This window comes from Tinamus guttatus, unplaced genomic scaffold (assembly GCF_059628265.1).
Source record: "Tinamus guttatus ecotype Peru unplaced genomic scaffold, ASM5962826v1 Tinamus_guttatus_pri_ptg000466l, whole genome shotgun sequence".
Lineage (NCBI taxonomy): Eukaryota > Metazoa > Chordata > Aves > Tinamiformes > Tinamidae > Tinamus > Tinamus guttatus.
In genome coordinates this window covers 199,825-221,408 of record NW_028289000.1, presented here as the reverse complement: position 1 = coordinate 221,408, position 21,584 = coordinate 199,825, and the positions used below count along the sequence as shown (strand labels likewise).

Sequence of the window (21,584 nt, the reverse complement as noted above, 5' to 3'; positions counted from 1 at the left end):
ACATTTAAAAGCAGCGCGCTGAGGCTCACAGAGATGCCCGGCATTTGGGACAGTGCTGCTGGAGCTGTGATGTGCCTGGCACGTGCAGGGAGGTCCTGCTGCAGGGAGGATGCTCATGCTGTGCCCTGCGGAACTTGGGCACAGATGCTTGTGTCCCTGCCAAACCTGCTGCTTGGCTCTTGCCTGTCACCAGGGTGTTTATAGCACAGGCTGCTCTTTATTTTTTTTCATTTTTATATGAGAATAGTGATCTCCAAGGGGCTCATGTTGCAAGACTGTAGGAAAGCAGAGAGCTTCCGACTGGGAAGAGCAAGAGGACGGGCCTGTGAGTCACCTTGACTTGTCTTGGGCACAAGCCAAGGGCTTTAAAGAGGACTGGTGTGATGACCTTGCAAATGGATGCATGGCACAAATGCTGCCCTGTGGAGTTGGTGTCCATGGTGGTGGTGGCTTGTGCCTACCAGGAGATTGCTGTGGTCTCATTTTCACAGCTCTACTGCAAATGTGCACAGTGCTGCTCACTGGGTCGCTTCTTTATCTGTCCCTGTCCAGAGTTGAACCTGCTTGCTAGTAAGCTCCTGCTGGGGCAAGAGAAACCTCCCTTGCAACCTCACTGTTGCTCCTGGGGTCCCTCTTGGCTGTTGCCACTCCAGAGCATGTTTGGGGATGGACTTTGCAGAGGATAGGCAGAAAGCTGCAGGCTGGCTGGATGGGGAAGGGCAGACAGCCCTTGCTTGGGGACTGAAGGCAGTTGCATTGCCGTAGCTGTGCTGTGATACAAATGGGGTCAGGAAGGAGGGACAGGGGTGTACAAAGGCCAGGACTGGAAGCAGTTGAGGTGACAACAAAAGAATGAAGATCTTCATGGAAAACTGTGCTAAGGAGGATCTCATGGAGCTTGTGGTGAGAAAGCAGAGGAGTTGCATGTAAGATTACCTGGGCTAGCAGACTGAATCTGGAAAGGGGTTGCTGGTGTTTCAGGTTGGTTATGCTCCTATTGTTGCTCTGCCTACAAGCTTCAAAATCTTCCTTACAGCAGATGCAGGCAATGCCAGCCTTGCCGAGCTGAGTTACCTGGAGCAGTCTTTGCACTGCACGGGGGAGCACCAGTGCTCGTAGCACAGAACTGCCCTTGTGCATCTCCTTTCCTGTGCACCTTTTGGCTCCAGTCTCTGCAGCTTGCTAAGAACTGCGCTCTCTGCACCATGCAGCTCTCCTGTTGCTCTCCTTGCATGGAGCAGAGCTGGAGATGCTGGAAGAGAGCTTCCGCAGATAGAGCAATCGCCCTGGTGTAGAAGTGTTAGACTGGGAAGCACCTTGAGGTGACGGCCCTGAGGAAATTTAGGGACGTGGAGCTCGCAGCCTCTCTGGTAGGCACAGCCCTGTGTTGCTGTGTTTCTCTGAGCGCTCTTGTTATTTCCGTGTTCATTAACACTGATATGCTCAATTTCATCAGCTTGCTTCCTGGGACTGAACACAATCCCGCTGCTTCATTTGCATCCCCGCTGCCTCGTGGTTGCCCAGGCAATGCCAGGTGCTTTGACATCATTACCCTGCTGCCTGGCATCCTCTCTGCCCCATTAACCTTGCAGTAATTGACTTCAAATTGAAGGAATTGGAGAAAACTGCACCGAAATATTAGCAGTTTGCATCACTGGAGTGAGTGGCTTCTCTTTGCTTTCTGCAGGAAAAACTGGTGGTTTTTTGGAGCCCTGACTGGAGCAGGGAAGGGGTTTCTTGCCCCTCCTGTTTCTTTGTTGTTCCTATCTCCCTGGGGAATGCAAAGTCAAAAGGCATCAGTGGTTGTTGGCAGGAGAACTCAGTGGAGTTGTGGAGAGGAGGAATGATGTGCAAGGAGAGGAGCCCTTTGGAGCCAGTCACCCGGATGGATGCTCTTCTGCAGATTTTTTTTTTTTTCACTGAATTGGCATCTTCCAACAAGTTTCACTATGCAGTTTTCTGTAACTCAAGTCAGGTTCATTTACCCACCTTCTGCTTGTGCAGCAGCTACTCTTGCCAAGCCTTCCAGCCCTTGCAGGTGACTTGTTCTCCGTGTAATGTGTTGGTGTAATGGAGCTGCCCTGGGAAAGCAGCAAGGACGGAGGCCTTGACCCTGGGCTGCTCTGAAGCCTGAATGCAGCAGAAGCTTTTCCTCCCGTGAGCTGTCCTGCTCTTCTGTGCCTGCCGGGCAGGGTCTAACCTGCCCTTTGCTGTCACCCCTCCTGGTACTGGGTGCCTGGGTCTGCGCAGGGCCAGGCTGAATCCCAGCAACTTGCTGAGGTACCAGCCTTCAGGGGCTGCCCGTCCTTGGCTCCTCCTGGGCACTGCTGCAGAAAAACAGCACAGAGCTGGAGGGGAGGTACCCAGTGTCCCATCGCATCCAGCATCTTGGTGCCCTGTGTCCACCCAGCTGCAGATCTCTTGGTCCTGCTCAGTGGGATATGAGGACTTACTCTAGAGCTGTTACCACAGTGCTAGTGCACAGGGCACAGCTCTGCTCTCATTTTTGCTAAAGCTAATAGAGCACATCATCAATTAATGGCTTGATTTGTAATAGAGAACTTGCCTTTCCTTCTTTGGAAAGACTCATGGAAGGGGCTGACACAGGAGATTTGTGGTCTGTGATGCGCTGCAATCAACCCGTAAGCCAGTGCCAGCCCCCCAGACCACAGCCTGGGGCTCCTGTGCAGGAGGGAGGTGCTGAGCCCTTCCAGTCCCTGTTTCTTTGGTATCTCTTCCAGGATCTCGAGTATGATGGTGCATATGGTGGGCAGAGTTTTTTGCTCTCTGGAACAACCCTTACCTCCTGGGCATCTTAGGGCTGTGTCAGTGCCTTAATCGCCCTGTCAGCAGCCAGCAAGCATGTCCTGCCTGCCTGGGCTGTGGGCTTCCTGCTATGCCAAAGGCAGCACCAGTTGCTCATTTCTCTCCCTCTTCAGCTCATGGGCTCAGCCCCTCTCATGCTGCTGTTGTGCTAGCTGAGCCCAGACTTGTGGCGTGATGCTTGCTGTCTGCTTGGAGCATGCTGAGATTTGAGTTTGGAGGTCAGCTGGAGCACAGCGAGCAGCCCTGGCAGGTGAAATGGGTGATCTCCCTGGGATGAGCCTGGGGATGTGCATGCAGTGTTGTCTGGTCCACTGCTCGTTACTCACCCTGGGGCAAGTCTTGCTTTCAGCTGCACTGGTGTGATGAAGGCTTCCTTCACTGGGGTCTTTGAGCTTTGCCTAATGCCCTCTAAGAGGGGCAATCAGAGCAGGCTGAGTGCTTCTCCTGTCCCTTGCAGTGGATGGGCACCCCACATGTGACAGACACCTGTGAGTGCTGTGAGGGGCTGGCAGGGCCCTGCTCCCCTCTGCCTGCCCCAGAGCAACAGGCCTACCTGGCAACTCTTGGCTGCAGCTCCTGCTTCTTGCAGCTGCTTTCTAGCTTGCCATGGGTTTCCTTTCCCCTTTCTGTATGGCTTATTCCCTTTTTTCCATGCTGCAACTTGCCAGTACCAGTTCACAGCAACATCTGCAGACCCCAGCTTGTTTTTTGCATAGGGAGCAAAGGGGTTGCAGTGAAGAAACTGGGGTTGGCCCACCACGGATAGCAGCGAGTGAGGAGAGGAAGGCAGCCCACGGAGATGGGACTGGCCCAGGACTCTTAAAGGGTGATCTTGAGCTTCTTCACTTCCCTATGGGTATCTTAACTACAAGCCATATTGCACCTCTTGATTGGAAGAGGTGTATTGCCCTGCAAGGGGGCAAGTGACATGATGATGGCAATCCCTCCTTCCTACTCCCCATTCTTCTCTGCCCATTCCCTATTGTCTGCTCCCCTTGAGACTCCTCAGACTCTTACCTCTGTGTATTCTTCCTCTTGCCTTCTGTACAGTCTGTTGCTCTCACTTTTCTGTAGCCACTGTAAGATAGAGAAGAGCTACATGCCTTTTTCTCCCTTCCCACTTTTTTTTTTTTTTCCTGAACAACCAATTGCTGCTTCATTTTCAGTAAAAACTGCCAGTAGAGTGAACATAATGTGTTCAGGGAGAAATGTATTTCAAGGTTTCACCTTGCAGAGGATAAAGCATGATACAGACAATGCCGAACAGACACGTGCAGCATGGGAATGCTTGTGGAGCGGGGAAGGCTGCCAGTGCTCGGGGACCCCACGCATGTCTCAGGCTGCATGGCACAGTAGTGTGCTGGCATCATGTCCCTCCAGCCATGGCTTCCTAGTGTGCGAGTGATGCATCTGGGTTTAAAGTTTCTGTTAAACTTCACAGTTTCGCAACGCTTGGCTGCCTAGGCTGAGCATTCCCTTAATGCTTGATGCTCTTTTTGCAAAGGTGAAGGTTTGCATCTGAGCTGCTTGGCATTCACCTGCTTTCTGGCAGGTCTCCTGTCTACAAAAGTCTGTAGGTGGGGACAGGAGCTGAGTTAATTCATTTGGTGTGCTGGGTTCCTGCAGAAATTCTACTTGAGGTATTTGTTTGCTGCTATCGGTGAAGCTGACTGCAGAAACCTGGAAAGAGAGGAAGTCTTAAAGGTGTGTGTTAGACTTGCACGCTGCTATGAACACAACTATTGCATGGCTGGAGTGGGGCCTCTTCCAGAGTTTCCTTGCTCTGTAACTGAGGGAGAAGTCCTCGCAGACTTCTCTGCAGGGAAGCAAAGCTACAGTCCAAGGGTCAGTTTGCAGCTAGATTGGCTAAAGTGCTTCTAACTTACTGGTAAAGCATCAGAGGGTCTTTAACTCCTATTTGAATTGGCTCCAGAAATGATCAGGCAACTGGATCAAATGGTCTTTTGGTATAGATGTTCTAAGGGGAAGGAAAGTCTGGAAAAGCGGCTTGGTCAGAGGTCCTAGCAGCGCAATTGCTGTGGAGAGGGAGATGGAGGTTTGTGCTTGCATGCTTTGCAATGACCATTTTGCTCGGCAAGCTAATTGCAGGAAGACTTTGCTTGTTGTGGCCCAGGTGCCAAGACCTGCAAGGAACCTCTCAGACTTGCCATTCTTCCAGGATGCCCCCGAGGCCATCACCAGCTCCCTGTGGTGCCTCCTGCATCGGAGCTGGGCTACAGCTCTCTTCTAAGAATAACCTGGGAATGGTGGCAACAGGCATCATGCAAAAGCAGGCGCAACAGCCATAGCAAGAGGGGAGGCTTCCCTGGAGCTGTGAGATGGGCTGGGGCAGTGGCAGGATGGAGCAGAAATGGCCCAAAAAGCATCTGAAGAGGAAAAAAATGTCTGCACTTGTAAATGCTGCTTGCATTCCTCACTCACCCCAGCCCCGTGGCCGCCGCGGAGGCCCCAGATGCTCCTTTATCACCCCGTGGCAGCAGCAGCCCGGCTCGGCCAAGCCGAGGGCGATGGGTCGCGCGGTGCTGCGCTGCTCACCGGGCAGCCGGCCGCGGGCTGCACAGAGTTAAGGAGGCATTGACAGAAAACAGGAAGAGGACAAAAGCAAGCCCGCTGTAATTATGTAGCATTTATTATTAATACGCTGGAATTGCTGGAAGCAGCCTCTGTAATGTGAATACTGATACAACGGTTCAGAGGACAATTTAGCTCTCGTCTGTCTATTAGCTCCCTCAGTGCTGGCAGACAGCGAGCTAAAGCCTCGTTTGCTCCTGCCTTGGAGCCCTGCTACTCCCTGTAACTGTTTGCCTTTTCCATAAAGGAACCTGTTCTTTGCTTGCCCCCTGCCAGGCAGTGTGGCATTGTGCAGCATGGTAAGACATAGCAAATCCCCAGTGGCAGGAAGAGTTTAATCCTTGACCTGAGACTATCTGTTTGTGAGAAGGGGCTTGCCAAAAGATGCCGGGCTATGTGAAGCCGCTGCCTTTCCTAAAATTGTAATATCTGTGGCTTGTATCTGCAGGAGGTGTCCTGGCCCGGAGCGTGGAGCTACGCGGTTCTCCCAGCTTGACTCCAGGAAGGCACCTTGAAAGGACTGGTGCTACCTTGGGGTGTCCCTGACTTACTGGATGAATAGAGAAATGAGGGGGCAGCACAAGAAAGCTGTTTCCCTTAGGAAGATGGACGTTGGATATGATCTAATGTCAGGCTGCAGGGATGGAGAGAGGGAGGAGAAGTCAAATCCACTGTCAAGGGTGCAACAAGTTCTTCTCCTCCTGCAAGACGGTAGCATCTGTCACTCTACCTCCTGCCCAGGCTTCTGAGCTTCTGCCTGGAGGGGGTTTACCTATCCCAGGCACACAGGACATCCATTCCCCTGATGTATTATACAGTAGTTTAAAGAGGATTAAGACAATTGCTAATCTAAATGATGAATGATGTAGATTGCTCAGACTCTAAGCCACCAGGGTTTTCCTAGCACACAGATTAGTTGGCTCGCTAGCTAAATATTGAGGCAAACAGTATAAATCCACGCGGATAAGTCTTTCTGGATTGAATAGGATAGAAGGGTTTTGAAATGGCTTTTGACACTGTTCTGCATTTCTCCATCGTATCTGTGGCTGCATCGCTTTCACGGCTGGTGGTGGAGGGAGGTTGATCTGCAGCACAGATGCCAGGGTGGCCGAGGAAATAAAGCATCCAGAGCCCTCCCGGTCGATGCTGATATCGGATATGGATAGTGCCTGGAGAGTGAGGTGATCGATGCAGCTTGCATCCCTGCCACCACGATCCATCTATTTAGCTGGTTTATCTGGGAGGAGCCTGGCCCAGGCTTGGGCACTGCAGGAAGATAAACCTCTCTGGGAGGACTGGTCTTACCCTGAGCTACTAAACTGGGATTTTCTTTGCGCAAATGGACGGATGTGGCTGCTCTGGATTCCTCCTGGCCTCGGCTCTGGGTAGCCAGCCTGGGAACCCTGGCTTGGAGCATGGAGTGTGGTTTACAGGAGAGGAGGCTTGTCTGAGCATGGGGCTGATGACAGCTTTGCCTTCTGCTGTGAAGCAGAAGGGTTTAAATCTCTTATTCGTCTTTTGAGTCTGTCAGAATTGTCAAATATTTTTGACAAGCAAAAATGCCATTTGCTTCAACTTAATGAAAAATGCGCCCCCCCTCCTTTTTTTTTTTTTTCCTCCTACAGACTCCAAGAAGAATTGTAGTTTCAATTGCAAACCTAAAAACCTGCTCAGGAGAAGGAGGGGGGGCAGGATGGGTGGGGAAAAGACAACTTAAGACAACTTTAAATAGTTATCAGAGTTGGCTGTTACAAGAGACTTTTGGTTGGTGTTTTGGGTCTGTTAAATGAGGGTCTGGAGAGCTTTCAGTCATGCACTATCTGCTTTTATGAAGCTTTCAGAATACATTATTCTAATGAAGGAATTGTTGCTAGACATCATCTTAACTAAGTGTGTCTTCCAGTCCCGCACAGTTTCAATCCTTGCCCTGAGGGGAGCACTGGTGGGTCCCTGGGGAGCTGTTGAGAGGCTGGCTGAGTCATGTGGTTACACAGGTCTCGGGGACAAGAGCAGGGTCAGATGTCTGCTCAGAAATGAGATTGGCGATGATGCCACCGCTGCTGACAAATGGCCTGTCGTTAATCTCTGACTCATGGAGCGAAGATGGCAGTGATGGAAGAAGCCCCTGAGGTCACTTGAAGCTTCTGTCCCTCAGGAGTCCCCCGGTGCTGTGTCTGAGGCATGTCCCTCAGTGCACCCCCTGTGTCTCTTGCCCAAGGTGGTCCCTAGAGGGTGGGTGTGATGGTTTAGAGCTGCTGAAGCCTAAGCTCCAGTTCAGTGCCACGAGCAGAACTAGAGTTGGAGCCAGGAGCTTGTGTGTTGGGGCTGCTGCAATACTGTGGTGATACACGAGGTGCTCTATGGCTGGGGGATGTTGTTAGGAGCTGACTGGGACCTGTGTCCAACATTGCACCTGTGACCCTTGAGCCTTGGCCGAGTGCTCCATGAGCCGAGTGCTGCTTGGAGCCAGCTCGCTTGGCTCCATCCTGGTGCATGTTTCTCCTTCCTTGGCTTGTGTGATGTTTTTTGTGTGTGTGTTCTTTTTTTTTTCTTCTTTCTTTCTTTTTTCTTTTTTTTTTTAAAAAAAAAAAGAAAAAAAGGAGCTCTTTTCTTAGTCTCAAAAGGTTTCTCAGAGGTCATTGCCTCAGCAGCCAGGGTCCCCTGCACTCCAGACCACTGGTGGTGGTGGTGGCGAGAATCCTGTGTCTTTGCAAGGTGCATAGGGGAAGAGCTGTCTTTTTCAGGCTGTCATGCAGTGACAAGCATGAGCTTTGCATTTGTTTAGGGGACAGGTGTCTTTCCAGTGCTCTCATCCTGATAAAGGGTTCTTTGCTGCTGTGCAAGGACCCTGGCAAGGTGGAGGAGAGGCTGCTGCCTGTTTGCAGCGAGGGTGGCTGTCAGCCACCTTCTCCCGCATCCTGCCCTGAATCTGCTGCAGAGCTGCTATTCATTCTTCACTCTTTCTTTCCCCTTTCTCTTGACGGGAAGAAATCCTAAATAAAGTTGCTGTTGCTTTTATTTACGGGCTCGGAGGAAGAGACGCACAACAAGCCTGTGTGCTCCTGACAGCTACAACGGAGACAGCAGTTTTTCTTCGCTGGCGATCGATGCCAGTGTAGGCAGCACCCTCATGGGCAGAGCGTGCTCGGCATCCCTGCAAGCGCTGGGGCTGTGGGAGGTTGGATGGAGCCAGGGAAGGCTCCACTTGCTGGATCCCATCCCCGGATCTCCCTCTGGAGCAGCCTCTTCCAGCCATACAGAGCACCTGTCCTCTAAAAATCCGGGATCTCCCCCCAAATTACAGGCTTCTTAAAAATCCATCATAGGCTTCTTGTCTCCACCTTGATTGGTTTCAGTGAGGTCAACTACTTTTTTTAATAACTTCTGGACTTCAGTGGGGAAAACTATTTCCTTCAGGAAATAATGTAATTAAGGTTGCCTGACACTTCTGATTATAAGCCCCTGTCTTCAGTTGCTTGAAACTATGCCAGCCTTTAGCCATTTGGACTGGAGCTTTGCATGTCTCTGCCTCCGGCTGCATTTTTTTGGAAAATTTTAGCAAAAAGCGTTTTAAGCTCAGAATGCGGTTTGGGGAGGAAAAAAAGGCATTATTTTCTCCCCGCCTGAAGAAACAGAAAACAGAAACTCTTGTGGTTGTTTTACCGAAGAAAATCTGGTACCTTTGCGCCATGAGAGCAGGCTTGCATAGTTGTCGTTTTCGGCCAGGTGTTGGGGATCTTGTTGCGGGGGTGTTTTATATATAGCGTGTGCGCTGAGGTGCTGTCCCACCTCGAGTCTTTGAGAGCTGAGCTGAGTCCCGCTACCAGCGCGGGAACTGCTCTCCCCGAAGCCCCCATGAGGACACAAGCTCCTCCCCAACTCTTGGCTTGTCGCTGGGAAAACATGGGCCTTGGCGTGTTTTGCTGTTGATACAAGTAAAATTAATCAATCCTTGACTGAAGTACTCTTGATTTACGCTGTTGCTGGGGGAAAAAAAGATTTTTGGCAAATTCTCTGTGCTTAATTTTTCTTTTTTTATTCTTGCAGAGCAAGAGGTGCTCAGTAATCCATCAGCCCTCGCTGTAATGTACAGACATCCCACATATGCTGAAAGCTGCCCAGCCTTGTGGCCGTCGGTTAATTTCAGGAAGATGGCCTACCATCTCTGATACAGGAGCCAGCTTCTTCAGAATTGCCCATTGCCTTTTTGAGGCATTTGTGCATGTTTTCATGTAATTTCAGGGATCGGTGTTGCAAGGACACCTGCGTGCCAGTGGCTTGGCTATAGCAGATTCACGTTTTGCATGATCTCATATGGATCTGGCAAAATATTGTCTGTTTCCTAAAGCCTCATTTGGGTCGTGGTGGACCATAGCCTCACTGTAGAGCAAAATGCAGCAGGTGGTGGGTGCTGGTCTTCCTTGAGGGTTTTTGTAGGATCTAATTAAACAACTAGTGCTCTTGAATTGGAACAGTTGTCGGTCCCTCATAACTCAACTTGCTGCTAAGGAAATAACTAAAATGAGAGCCAACAAATAGCTCTGTGGTTAGCCTGCACTAGCTCTGGCTGGGGTTGTCCTCTATTTTTATTGTAGTCTAGCCCGTGAATCTCCACTGTGTGTAGCTGGCCTGTAGCTCACTCTCTGAGTGAGACTCTTCTGCAGGAGACCTGCTCTGGTCATGGCAAACGCCTCCAAACCCCAAGAATGGCCCTAACTTGGAGTCTCTGCCCTGGTCATCCCTCCCCACTGTGAGAGCTGCATCATTACAACATGACCGGAAGATGCTGCAGAAACACATCCAGAGGATGTCCAGCAGTAAAGTCTTACCGTTGTTTCCAGTTCTGTGGGAGAGACAGAGCCCAGGCAGGGATGAACCAGCCTTGCTGTTCACTTCCCACCTGCTCTCTCTTGAGTTTCACCTGCAATTTGCAGCATTTTTAAGGAAAGTGTTGGTGTTGCAGAGTGAGGGGGAAGGCTCGATGTGGAGAAGCCCCCTCTTCCCTTCCTCGTCCTCCTCCTCACCACTTGCTTGGCAGCTCCAGGGCATTTGGTGGAGTGTGTTCTGAGGGATGGGGTACTGCATGCGCTCAGCTCGGAGAAGCCAGAGTAGGATTTTTCAGTGGCTGACACCTGACAAGCGTGATAAATTGCAGCACGCCACGCACTGTTAGCGTGACAAACAGTCTGTTTCCCTCCTCTCGAGCTCTGGGAAAACTTTTTAATTATTTCCCGGCGCTTTGCAAATGAGGACTCCTCAATCAGGTGCCCAGTGGAGTTTGCCTTATTTCTTACTATTTTGCAAGTCCCTGGGGTGGGCTGAGGGGCTGCAGTCCTGCTGTGTCTTGCTTCCCCTCTGCCACCACTGCCCATCCTGGGCTGGGAATGAGGTCTTGGGGCACTCGTCACTTGGGTGCTAATTGGAGAGCGTTGTGCTCCGGGCTTAGAAGCTGCTGTTGCTGCAGAGAAAGTATCTTTGCAGCAGTGGAGTTTGGCTCCTTCTCTCAATTAATAATGCAGAACCATGAGACTTCTTTTTTTTCTTTCTTTCTTTTTTTTTATTCTCCCCTCGAAGCATTTAAAAGTGCATGCGCGTGTGAAGCAGCAACTTGAGCCACAAGAACTAGCAAACCCTCTGATATGAGCGATAATCTGTTTGTCTAATACAGAAAGCATGTTTGCTATGACCGGATGGTTGCAATAATTCCATCGGCCTCCGTTGTGCCTGGTTGTGTGTTGGGGGCTGCATAAAGTCCCTTTGGTTGAGTCCTGGTGTCTGTGCTGCAAAGCCACTTGTGTGTGCTGCTCTTCTCATGCTCCTGGTCCTGGCAGGGTTGGCCTCTCCAGGTATGGTTTAACACGTGTGTGAGGCCTTGCAGAATTAAGGGTTAGTCAGTGCAAGACCTGGTGAGCAAACACTTTGGTGCTTGGTTGACTTCTTGCCATTACCATGTTGGTTTTGACTAGGGCACGTTGTTCTTTGTCTTCAAAAAGGTCAGAGATGCTCTAAGCTACTGGTCTGCTGGGTTTTGTTTTATTTTTCTTCCTCTCCCCTTTTGTGTTTTCAGCCCAAAATAATGAAGCGAGCACGTGTTTAGGGGCTGGACTGTGTTGCTCATACAGGAGGGCTTTTCTTGCAGGCTAGCTGCATGGGGTTCTACTCACCTCCAGCTGTCAGGGCTTGGAGATGGGAATCACTCCCCTCCTTAAGTTGTTTTCTAACAATGAAGAAAATGCAGAGATTCACATGTTAACCTGATGGGCTCTTTCTTTTTCTTTTCTTTTCTTTTTTTTTTTTTGATAAAGAAAATTGCAGTTCTAAGCAGCAAGGCTTGTCAGCTTCCGAGCAGCAAGGCGAATCCCACAGAGTTTGATGAGAAATTGGGGACTCCCCAAGGACTCTGCACTGGTGGAGAGGTAAGAGGTGGATTAAAATGCTGAATTTGGTTTATTTGGCAATGTTTGACAGACGCGTGCCAGAGCTGGGAGCTCCCGCAGGGAAATGGGCACTGTGCGGTGCTCGAGCTCGCTGCAGGCAGCCCAGGCTCCATCCCCAGCACCACCTAGTGATGGTGCATGCACGTGGCAAGACACTGCTCCTGGCTTTGGTGCCTCAGCATCCCCAGGTAGAGCGTGGAGTGCCCCATGGGCAACATTATCCCACCCACTGCTGTGGTCAGGGAGTGGTTGCTGCACTTCTAGGGCTTTCTGCATTGGTGCCTTGTATGGAGCTGCGATGATGCAGCCTTGCTACAGAGCTCATCTTCTCCACACGGCTGGAGGTGCCCACAGTGAGCAGGGCTGTCCTGCTGGGGATGCTGGCACCGCAGATATTGTCTGTTGGGGTCTGCTCCTCTGTGCTACCGCACTTGGAAAATTGTAAAAAGACGAATTAAAATTTAACCAGTCCCTAAGTGCCAGCTGAGGATGTCTGAAATGGAAATTGTTGCTGTTTGCCTAATGTAGCCTCCCACTTAGCTGAATTGCCTGGTTTTAATTGCATTGATCTTGGAAAAAAAGCAATGTTGCGATGAGGGGAAAATGTTCACCAAAACGTCAGAAAGCAGCATGAAATCCCATCCGGTGATGAGGGGGGCTCTTCTCTCCACAGTTTTACTCCCCTGCGGATGCTACCCAGGGGTGTTTTGCAGCCCCATTCATCCTGGAATGGCCAAGTCCTTGTTCTCTCAGGCACTGGCAAGGGCAGAATGGGCACTACAGAAGTTGCTTCCTATTTATTCTGATGCCAATGCCATGGGAGTTTGGCCCTGCATGTGCTGGCTGCCTTGGAGGCTCCCTGTGGTTTCGAGCTGCTTCCTGCTGCCTCGATTTCCCAGCTCCTCTCTTATCCGTGGTGCAGATCAGCCTGCTGGTACAATTCCTCACTCCTTGGCAAATAAAGAGTGGCTTTAGGAGGGTATGTCACTAATAACACCAATTACCCTTACACATTGGCTGCAAGGTACGCTGGCAGTAATGGGATCCAGGGGGATGCAGTGGAAGCCATATAATATGCAGAGATAAATTAACACTGTAAAATTAGCCATGGGTCCAGCCAGGGAGCTGACAAATGTGTCACAGCTTCGTTACAAGCTCTGAGCGCCGCTGAATTGGATTTAGTGGCCCAGAGCAAAGCAGACGGGAGCAAAGGGAAAAGACTTTATTAGGGGTCTCCTTACACACGTGCTAATGGTTAACGCTGCTTGTTTCTCTCCTTGGCTTAGCTGAATGATACGTCCCCTGGTGCTCACTCGAACACGGCAGTGGAGGAATAAAAGCCCGACTCCACTGGCGTGCTGTCGGAAAAGTCTGAGCTGGCAGAGGGATGAGCAGGGAGATGGAGCAGCAGCTCCACGTGTACTTTGGGCCTTGGAGAGGTGCAGCTTGACCCGCTTGCCCCCAGGATTTGCCCCTGATGAAGGGCATGCGAGCCATTTTTTGGTCCACAGGCACCTGGTCCCTTGCCTAGGCAGGTGGAAGCGGCTGGAGGAGATGCTTTCTGCACTGTCGGAAATGGATGTGGCCGGTTCCCATGGAATCCGCTTCCCGAGGGCTAATTAGACAACAAGGGAAATGGGCCCTGCCGGAGGAGGGAGGCAAGCAGTCCCCCCCATCCCTGGCAAGCGATGGACGGCCAGCTAGAGCCTTTTACGGATTAGTAAATGCAGGCTAATTGCATGCTTAATGGCTGGCATGGTACGCAGGAGCTGGAGATGGATAGGCATGACGTAGATCTGGCTTAATAAGGCATGGCATGTAGCTCATTTAAGGGGAAAAAAAAATGTGTGTGCGGATAGGGGGATGGGGAAGGGTCCATGGCAGGAGCAAGCAGATCGTGCGATGCTGCTGTGATGCTCCCAAGCTGCACGAGCCTTGGGGCAAACTGTCCTGGCACAGCCAAGGGGACCGTGAAACTGCGGCGGGATGGAGACAGCCTCTAAGTGCTGACTTAGCTTTGGGAAAATTAGCAGTGTGGGACCACAACAGGGAGCAGCAGGAAAATGAGATAGCAGGCGGAAAGCTAGTAGCAGCACAGAGAGAAATACAGCTTCTTAGGTTCTTATGCAGCGATGATATATCTTGTTTCTATTGACTTTTTCAAACCTCTAAAATACATTGTAGATTGATCTACAAATCTGTAAAAAGCACATATTTTTTTTTTAAAAAAAAAACTCTGAAGTAATTTTCTGCCTGCTTCTTGCGGTTGGCTCTGAAGAGACACATGTTCTGTTGTCCTCTTTGAGCCTGGCCTGCTGCCACAGTAGTAGGAAGTTTAGTAATACTCGACTTGGATCGATTCAAGACCATTATCTGTGCTGCCTGGGACTCAGCAGAGAGGGGGAAAAACACTCCCCTCAAATGCATCAAAGCCCTACTATAAGGACAACATAGCTGAGCTCTATTTATAGATTGACAGATGTCTTGCCAAAGCTCTGCTGCTGTCACTTGGTTATGCAATTTTTTGCATGTTTAGCAGTGCTTGAGTCGGAAGGGGAATTCCAGCTTAGGTGTGTTCACTCAGGATACCCACTGCAGTACTGCTTTGAGGTGTCTCAAGTGCTCTGGGCTCGAGAGCTCTGTTCTCCAAGAGAAAGGATCTTCATTAATAGACAGGAAGAATGAAGTGGAGAAGGTGTTTTGTATGAAATTGATGAGCAAGATAAAGTTTGAATGCCAATCTCTCATCCTGTTTTGCATTTTCATAAACATAGATCTTCAGAGGAGTGCTGGTGGGAAGAGAGCTTGGAGGTCTCTAGTTCAGAGCAGGAACGTTACCCACCACTATGTTGCTTAGTTTGTCTGAATGTGGACAACTTGAGGATACATGTCCTCTGCCTCTTGGGGTGCACCTGGCTCTGGGCTTTGCCACCATTCTGAGGAATGAGTTTTTCTAATGTTCTCCCTAAACCTCCCAGTTGGCCATTTCTATTTTGCTTCTTGTAAGAGTTGCTCTTTTAACTCCTCTTATGAAAGTTTTAGACTGTGATTAGATCCCCTTTAGCCTCATCTTTGCCGAACCAGACAAATCCTCTCTCTCTCTTCACAGGACATGTGAAGACCCTGACCATTTGTTTGGAAGCCCTGACCATTCGGTTGGGCTGGAGGTTCTTTAGTTCAGAACCAAACTCTGACAAGGAGGGTTGAGCTCAGACATGGTTTCTTGGAGTTCTACTCAGTCTGGTCTTGAATACCTTTAAGGAGGGAGATGGCATGACCTCTCTGGGCATGACCCCCTGTTTCGGTGTTTGAGTGTCCTTGTGGGGAAGAATCTGCTTTTAATGTGCAGTGGGAACCTCTCTTATTGAAAACTTATTCCTGCTGAGAGAAGCTTGGCTCGGTCTGCTCAGTAAGCCTCACCTTGAACGTCTTGGTGGCCTCTGCTCAACTTGCTGCAGTTAATGAATGTCTGCCTTGTATTAGGAACCCCAAAACTGGGAGCAGGGTCTTGATGTGGTCTAAGAAGTAAATAGGGGTGATTCTTTAGCAGCTGTACTGTTGTTAATGCAGCCCAAATGCTTTGGGCCCCCCAGGTGCTGCCTCAGATCCACCTTGCTGCCTACCAGCACCCACCTTGACATGATGTGAGTGTCCATATGTCCTAGGCTTATGATGCCCTGGCAGTAGGTGGAGTATTTAGAGTTTGTATGTGTGTGATTTGTTGTTTTTCTTTTGAGTGTGTGTCCTCCTAGGACTGCTTCTCCTGGGCTGAGGCTGCCAGGAAGCCTCCTGAGCCTCTCAGAAGAGGAGACTTCTGCTCCGTGTGGTGCCCATTGTGTGTTTGCCCGCATCATTTATGCAGATCTCCCCAACCATCCTCTGCCTGGTGCCTTGCTTTAGTCCACCTCCAGGGAGCTGCTCACCATTGCCCATATATTCCTTTGATGAGTGGGCGAGATGATTAGGGAAGCAAATACCTTTCTTACAAAAACACATATAGGATTTCAACTGGCAGCGACACTTCCCCAAGTGATCTGTCTAGTGAATGCATTTGTTCACTTGTAGGCACCTTACTTAGCTAATCAGGTGAGCCATGGATGTCAAGGAAGATGTCAGTGTCAGGACAGGTTTTAATTCAGGGCTTTTCTAGTATGTGGCATCATGAATCATGCATGAGACCCTAGCAGGGCAAAGGAGCTGTGTGTGGAGTAACTCCCTGCTAGGGCTGGCATGGGAGCCAGGGCTCCCTGGGGAGAGGTGGCTGGAGTGATGGAGGGAGGTGACTTCCCAAGGCTGGTCCAGGACTGTTGGTGGCTCTGAACTGGTACCAGCCGAACCACAGCAGCCTCTAGCATCACCCCGCCAGCCCTGGCGGGTGGTAGTCCCTGCCTGTGGGTGCCGGAGAGGGGTTATTGGTGAGGCTGCCCTAGAAGCACCAGGAGGAGGGGTGTGTGGGCCGATATCCTCGGGGAGAACGTGAGTGTTTTTCTGCTCTAGAGCTGCAGTGTGACTGAGATGCTCACTTGGGAAATGAGGGCTTGCTATGGAGGCAAGCGGTGTTTTCTGATTAAAAGAAGCAAACCTTGCAGGCAGGGCAGTGCAGATCCCCTTCCATGGGCATTCCTCTTACAAGGAGGGAAAAGCAGGAACGGCAGCGACAAGGCCCTTTATCAGGAAGGGAGGCTGCAGGTTTGATGGCACAACTTGGCAGCATCTGTATTTTATTTTTCCTTTTAGGATGAGTCTTTCTATTTGCCTAGTGGCTGTAGGAAGCCTCCACTGAGACCCTGCTACTACAGCGCGGTTTATGGCACAGTGCTCAGCATCCGTTACAGCTCCTAACAAGGTTGTTTCGGTGTTGCTCTTCAGGAAGATCACATATTGCTTGCTCTTCTGTCTTCCTCTTTTTTTTTTTTTTTTAAAAAAAAAAAAAAGAGGGCCACACGTGGTGGCTGCACAATTTATGCATTGCAGATTTATGTGCTGCAAGGATGCTGTATTTCTTCCCCTATAGTGACACTTTATTGCCACAAATTGCCAAACAGGCAAGGTTGCAGCAGGCAGAACTGCTGTAAAGGATGGAAATAAACTGCAGCAGGAAAAGTACCAGGAGGAGAGGAGGAGGTCAGGCAGGAGGCAGAAATAAAGTGAGCAGGAAGGTATCAGAAAGTACCTGGCATTGCTGCATGGGTGAGGCCTGTGGACAGGAGGGAGCTGTGATCATCAGACCTGTGCCCATTTCAAGCACGGTCAAGGAGCAGCCATGGAGCAATGATCTGGCCCGTGCCTGCTTGTAGGTACCATTAGGTACCATAAGCATTAGGCTTTCCTCTAGTCTCACAGAATCATAGAATGCTTAAGGTTGGAAGGGACCTCTAGTCCAACCCCCCTGCACATTCATGGTCACCTAGAGTACATGACACAGGACTGCGTCCAAGCAGGTTTTGAAGATCTCCAGAGAAGGAGACTCCACAACCTCTCTTGGCAACCTGCTCCAGTGCTCTGTCACCCTCAGTGTTAAGAAATTTTTCCATAAGTTCCTGTGGAACTTTTGATGCTTCAGTTTCAGTCTGTTTCCTCTAGTTCTGTCGGTGGCCACAACTGAAAAGAGGCCAGCCCCATCCTCTTCATTCGCTCTCTTGAGGTACTTATATACACTGATTAGATCCCCTCTCAGCCTTCTCTTCTCCAGGCTGAACAGGCCCAGCTCCCTCAGCCTCTCCTCATAGGGCAGATGTTCCAGGCCCCTGATCATCCTTGTGGCCCTGCGCTGGACTCTCTCCAGCAGCTCCATATCCCTCTTGTACTGTGGAGCCCAGAACTGGACACAATACTCCAGATGCAGCCTCACCAGGGCTGAGTAAAGGGGCAGGATCACCTCCCTCGACCTGCTGGAGACGCTGTTAATGCACCCCTGGATCCCACTGGCCTTCTTGGCCACGAGGGCACACTGCTGCCTCATGGTCAGTTTGTCATCCACCATGACACCCAGGTCCTTCTCTGCAGAGCTGCCCTCCAGAAGGTCAGTCCCCAGCCTGTACTGGTGTCTGGGGTTATTCCTCCCCAGGTGCAGGACCTTGCACTTGGCCTTGTTGAATTGCATGAGGTTTTTCACCGCCCAGTTGTCCAGTCTGTCCAGGCCCCTCTGGATGGCAGTGCAGCCCTCTGGGGTATCAGTTACTCCTCCCAGTTTGGTATCATCAGCAAACTTGCTGAGGGAGCACTCTGTGCTTTCATCCAAGTCATAGTCTCACTCATGTGCCTCTGCAGGTTGTGTTTTTTTTTTTTTTTTTTTTTTTTTGGTGGAATTAAGGTTTTTTTTCATTGTAGAGGGAAGGAGATGCAGGGGCAGGCAGGCTCCTGAAAGTGAGACCACATTTTACTGTGCGCTGCCCTTCCTCCCTAGCTAGCAAGGGGACCTCGGGGTCTTCACGCTTGGCTCTGTGCCAGCAAAGACCCCATATCACACAGAGCCAGCTGACCCAGCCTCTGCCAAGGTGGGAGCTGAGTCTCCAGCGGCCAGGCTGAAGATGCCTGTTTTGACAGCATCTTTCCACCTCAAGACTGGTTATTGCAGATGAAGCACCAGCAGTCCTGAGGTTGTAGCCACTCTGGAACAGTCTCGGGAACACCAGCAAGCCTGGGAGAAAGTTTTGCAGCCTGGTTTCTTGGCAGGTTTTTTAGCCCTCTACTGCATGCTGGAGGGACGGCTGTGATTTGGAGGCACAAGGCTGGTAGCTTTTTTTTTTTTTTTTTTTTTTTTGTCTGTTTTTATGTCTAGCTGGCTGGGGGAAGGAGGTGCATTGGCAGGTGGCACCTAGAGTGTGAGCATGAGATGCTCTACCTTTCAAGCAGTTACTTTATTTGCATGTGTGACAGCAGGGACCAGAGTAGGAAAACGCCCGGATTTTCCACTTAGTGGGACAAGGTGGCCACTTATGCCTATCTGTATCTTTCATGTGTTATATGGTGGGGTCATGGGGAAAGTAGGTGGGCCAGTACTGGATTATGGCTGGCAGGGTCATCAGTCTTGCAGCTCAGCATCCGTGATCATCCTCCCACGGCCTGCTCCAGCTTCAGCTGAGCGGCTCCATCAGCTCCTGCTCGCCCCAGTTCGATCAGCTTGACTTTAAACGGCTGCAGAAGCTGAAAGGCTGTAGACGAGTGAGGTATTGGGGATGCCACTCAGAGCTGTCACTCCTTTGTTCCAGCAACAAAACGCTCTGGGAGGAGTGGAGCAATCCCAGCAAAATTGCATTTAACTAGCAAGGAAAAGTGCTACAGCCTTGGGGCTTGCTTCCTCTCATAGAGGAGAGCAAGCTTGGAGCCAGGGTAGCAGAGAGAAAGACAGGGCAAGGATGGGTTCATGGTGCCCTTGTACTTTGACATAAAGCAGTTTTGCTTGTATATTCCTGTGCTAGTGAAAGATAATTTCCTCTGAATCTCAATGCCATAAGTCGTGTATTTAATCTTGCTTGAAAGGAGCATCTCCAACATACATGGACCATCATAAACAATAGTAAGCAATCGATGGGCTAAATCCTGAGGTCTCTTAGCCAGGCTTTGTCAGAGTAAAGGTTGACAAAGTGCTGAGTAGTTGCCAGAGACTTGGACCTTGCGCTGAGGGCAGGAGGAGTGATGGACTGATTTATTGATCATACATTTCCCTATGAATCTGGGCAGCTTCATACTCGGGGTAGTCATTTGGGTATAAATTCTGCCTGGGCTGCTGTGGGCAGCTAGTTTCTCATAAAGCAGTGGTGGGCTAGAATTTCCAGATGAATGGCTGGAAAAAAAAGTAATTTTGAATTGATGGGAATAGCTCACATTTTGTGTGGTGTTTGGAAAATAGCCCCAGCTGAGCAAAGTGAAAATGCACTTGTGAAAAAGATCAAGCACTCATTTTTTGACAGGATGTTTAGGTCCAATTTGAAAGCGGTGTTGGGTTTTTTTCCCAAATCAAAAAATCCAGGCGAGTTTCAAGACATTCCCCTGTCAAGCCCAGAAATTTGGCACTGCTTAAACACCGGCCTGACTCGGTTCAAGCTCTGAATTAATTTATCTTTAGTTTGGAGATGCAAAGGTTCAGCTACTCACCAAGTTTTGCTTGGCATTGTTGAGCTGGGCCCTGGGCAATGAAGAGAAGCTCTTGTGCCATTGGGTTTGCTCGTCAGGATGGGGCTCCTGCTGCACTGGACCCCTGAAATGCTCAAAAGGAGTGTATAAGTCCATGTCTCTCCTGCGCACATTTAGGAAGCATTAGGTGTTTTTGCGACTATAGAGCATGGAGGCCTCTTGGACGTGCTCCCTGGAGTAACCTTAGCCTAAAACCCGGCAGCTGGGCACAGCTGCTCCCAGATCCTTGAACTGTGGTCTCTTTTCCTTCCGTAAGCTGAACAGCTTCTTACTAAATCTTGGGAGGAAAAAGCCAAACTATCCTCCCTCTTGCTTCCACAACTAAGGTTGCTTTTCCGCTGCCCTGATGCTGATTCCTCTGACTTTACTGCTGCTTTCTGTGCTGGCTCCCACGTCCATGTTTGCCGTTCCAGTGCGTGGCCTCACCAGCACTAGGTGCCATAGGAAATCGCTCAGACAGATTTGTGCGCGTGTATCTGCCTCTCTAAGTATTTCCCATTAATTAACGGGCACTGGAGTCTGTCGTCTGTAACGAGCGCTCGCTGGCAGGTGATAAATCGCTTGCATGACGAGGTGGCAGGGTGAGCTGGGTGAGCCACCACCAAAGCCGGATTTGGGGAGGCGGCGGGAGGCAATCCATCAATACCCTGGATGTGAGTAGAGGTGTGGAGGAAAGCTGAGTGGATGAGTGAGCGATCCCGGCGGTCTCCTCGTGGTGGAGGAGCTGTCACTGCACATTCCAGCATGTGAGAGGACAGGCACCCCGATGCACACCTGGTGCTAGTAGGCCAACACCGGCCTGCTTCTGAGCAGCCCTTCAGCAGGAAAGGCGGAATCCTGCTCACACTGAGGCATCTCCCTCCCCTGCAGAACTGTGCTCGAGCGGGACCTGTGTGGTGGGAGCTGTTGGGGAGGACAGCATGCATGCTGGGTGCTCTACAAGCACCCTGCAGGATGGTTCCCCCTCCTGGCACCTGAGGCCCTGTTAGCACAAAGCAGAGGGAGGAATATGTGTTTACGGGGGAGAACTGAATTATCTGCTTCCCCAAGTGGGGAAAATAATAATAAAAAAGTGCCTTCCACTAGGTCATGAGCCATTACCTCGAGGGGCCCTTCATCAGCTGATGAATTCTACTTAATAAAATAAATACTGAGAGAAAATGTAATTGGATTTCATTTATTACCCAGTTCCGCTTAGCAGCCCCAGATTATACAAAAGCAATTAGAGAAAGCTCTCCATTAATAGCCATCTTCAAGCCGCCCAATGGGCTCATTCCATCAAACCTTCTGGCTCGTGTAATTTCCTCTCTTGGAGCCTGCTCCTGGCTGGGGGAGGGCTGGGGGCCCTCGACACCATTGCCCACAGCCCCTAAACAAAAGCAGCCCTGTCTCGAAGGCTGGCGGAGGCAGCATCTTCCTTCCTGCAAGTGCCCCTTAGCTGCAGCCTCTCCCACTTTGGAGAGAAGAGTCAGAGCCACCTGGGCAGCTTGGGTGGCTTGGAGGAGAGGTCAGGCTCTCCTTCGCTCCTTGGCGTGGGTTTAGCGGTCCTGGTTTAGATATGGGCAAATATGTCTGTCTTGCGTGGCCTCATGC

At 50.5% G+C, this 21,584-nt stretch overlaps 1 protein-coding gene across 3 annotated transcripts in view; it reads left to right on the top strand.

Moving 5' to 3' along the window:
• CNTFR (ciliary neurotrophic factor receptor) overlaps window positions 1–21,584 on the top strand; it is a 179,997-nt gene that overhangs the window by 34,696 nt on the left and 123,717 nt on the right. For all 3 annotated transcript variants that reach the window (XM_088532691.1, XM_088532690.1, XM_088532692.1), the window contains exon 2: window positions 11,734–11,834. The gene's annotated coding sequence lies outside the window, so the exon portion shown is untranslated. The remainder of the gene's footprint in view (window positions 1–11,733; window positions 11,835–21,584) is intronic.